Source organism: Myotis brandtii, unplaced genomic scaffold (assembly GCF_000412655.1).
Source record: "Myotis brandtii unplaced genomic scaffold, ASM41265v1 scaffold426, whole genome shotgun sequence".
Classification (NCBI taxonomy): domain Eukaryota; kingdom Metazoa; phylum Chordata; class Mammalia; order Chiroptera; family Vespertilionidae; genus Myotis; species Myotis brandtii.
The window spans coordinates 93779-96479 of record NW_005366314.1 but is presented as its reverse complement, the minus strand read 5'-3'; positions in this window follow the sequence as shown (position 1 = coordinate 96479).

Sequence of the window (2701 nt, the reverse complement as noted above, 5' to 3'; positions counted from 1 at the left end):
GGCCAATTGGCTGTGAGGACCAGCTGGGACAGTGGTCGGCAAACTCATTAGTCAACAGAGCCAAATATCAACAGTACACCGACTGAAATTTCTTTTGAGAGCCAATTTTTTTAAACTTAAACTATATAGGTAGGTACATTGTTATTAACTTAATTAGGGTACTCCTAAGCTGGCCTTTGCTAAAAACGTCCTCAATCTGATTGCGAGCCACATGCGGCTCTTTGGCCCCTTGAGTGTGGCTCTTCCACAAAATACCACGTGCGGGCGCGCACGTACAGTGCGATTGAAACTTCGTGGCCCATGCGCAGAAGTCGGACGAACACAAGTATACAAGATGAGTGTGGATGGGAGAGTTGGAAGGGGTCGACCTCAGCGGACACGTTCCTCAAAACAATGTACCTCCCCCGCGCTGCGTATCCCGCGGCCCGCCTACGCCGCGTCTCCCATCGCCTGACCGACACCCCCCACTTTTTCTAACGCCACTTCTTCAAAATAGACTCGCCCAGGCCGAAAATCGACTTCTGCGCATGGGCCACGAAGTTTCAATCGCACTGTACGTGCGCGCCCGCACGTGGTATTTTGTGGAAGAGCCACACTCAAGGGGCCAAAGAGCCGCATGTGGCTCGCGAGCCGCAGTTTGCCGACCACTGAGCTGGGACTACAGTGGGAGAGCTGCTGTACAGGACACACCCCTATGGAGCAGGACTTGCTTCAGTGGGGCTTTGTGCTCACTGAGTCTGCCCCTGAGTGTGTTGCTCATGAATGTGAGGAGTTGTAGCCTGATGCGGTCTGAAGCTTCCACCGGGTGCACTGGCTCTGGGGCCTCCCGGGAGGTGCAAGTCAACCACTGCCTGGGGCCGCCCGTTAGGAGCTACAGAGTGGACTGCAGACGGCTGCTACTTGTGCTGGCCTTGGAAGTGCCCAGGCGAGGCCCAGCTGTGCACCAAGGCAGGCTGCTGCTCGTGCCAGGTCCTGCTGACACCGGCTGCTGGTTGAGAGATCTTAGGAAAGTGTGGAGCCTGAGCCAGGACAGGCTATTCATACAGAAAAGCCACTGCAAACAGCTTGCGAACTGGATGGGGCAAGGTCTCGGGGACTCACCAGGGTGAAGCAGACAGTGTGAGCCAAGCTGATGGAGACTCAGACATGGCTGACAGTCAGCCCTGCCACGGGGAGGTGTCGGCATAGGAACCATGGCCCCTGCGAGCATCCTTGTCCAGGAGAAAACCTCCCTTAGTTCCTGCCCCAGTGCCAGACAGTCCGGTTCCTCCCGCTGTGTCCCTGGATGACCCCCTTGCTGCTGCCCCGGCGCTGGAACCCAGTCTGAGTCAGTGTGTGTGCCGGCCCTTGAAGAGGAACTGCCTGAGTCTCCGGCAGCCTCCATGTCCCTCAGCCACAACGCCTGCCGGTTTTTACAGCCCGAGGTTACGGGAACTTCTCTTCCCAGCTCCGAAATCTGGGCTGGGGGTCTGGTGTGGAGGCCTTCGCAGCCGCGATATCCCTCCTGATTAAAAAAAAAGCCACCCGTGGGCATTGGGCCTGCTGGTTCCACGCCTCCCGCCCTCCTGCCTACGAGGATCCCCCCGAGAGTGGGACCTGCTTGAGATAAACAAACCCGGATACGGGAGCTGGGGGTTTTCCAACACCCACGCGAGCGAAGGTCTCCCCACGGGACCCAGGCAGCTCGGTCTGAAGTCAGGCGGTTCCTGGGATGCGATTTGTTCCCACGAATTTTCTCACTTCACGTTGGGACGTTGACCTTTAGCAGCTGCCTCTCCTGCAGACACACACGGGGCATCTTTCAGCCCAGGGGCCCTTTCTGGTGCGTTTGGCTGGGCCGCTTCGTGCGAGGGAACGCAGGGCTTGTCTGCTGAGTCCTGCGTCATCTCACTTGGGTTCCAAGAACCTGGGTTACTGTCTCCCCTCCTTCTCCCCGGAGTGAGACCTGAGTGCACCCTTATTTCCTAGAGCTTGTTGGACACGGTCTGGTGCCCAAGGGCCCTGGAAAGGGGCAGACAGGGCTTTTCTTAAAACCCAATGGCGCCCCCTAGCGACACACCCACCTCAAGATCCCGAATCTGACCGCACCCATTTAGAATGTTCTTTCTTTGAAATTGGAGAACTTATTTTATCAACAGCCAAAGCTCTCCACTGGGCTTATCATCTTTAATGACCCACAGGGTCCCTTGGTGGCCCCTGGGCCCTGGAGCGGTTTCCCTGCTGCCCGCTGCCAGGAAAGGGGGCGCAGAGCAGGCCGTGCCGCAGGGCGGGTGGGGGTTCTCGGGGCGTTCTCCTGGGAGGGGCGCTGGCTCCCGGAATCCGAGATTCATGCTGCGGTGACGGTGGAGCAAAGGAGGGGGCCTGAGGGAACAGGTACACGCCCTGACACTGAGCACAGCGCGGCCTTCCTGCTCCGGCCCACGCAGCTCCGGAGCGGCGGTTCCCCTCCGGAGGGGGTGGGTGTGCTCACGCCTCTCTCTCCTCCGAGGTGTCACTGGTCAGGTCCTGTGGGGTCGTTGTTTTCGAGGCTGACTGTGAACACAAAATCTTGGAAACGTGCTGAGTAGACGGATCCGGAGCTTCCCACCGGGGCCGACGTGGGGAGGCTGCTGGCGGCGCAGGAAGGCCAAGGGCGGTGGCTGGGCCGCTCGACGCCTGCTTCATGGCCCACGGAGTCAGCTCTGTCCAGGCTGGACCGCCC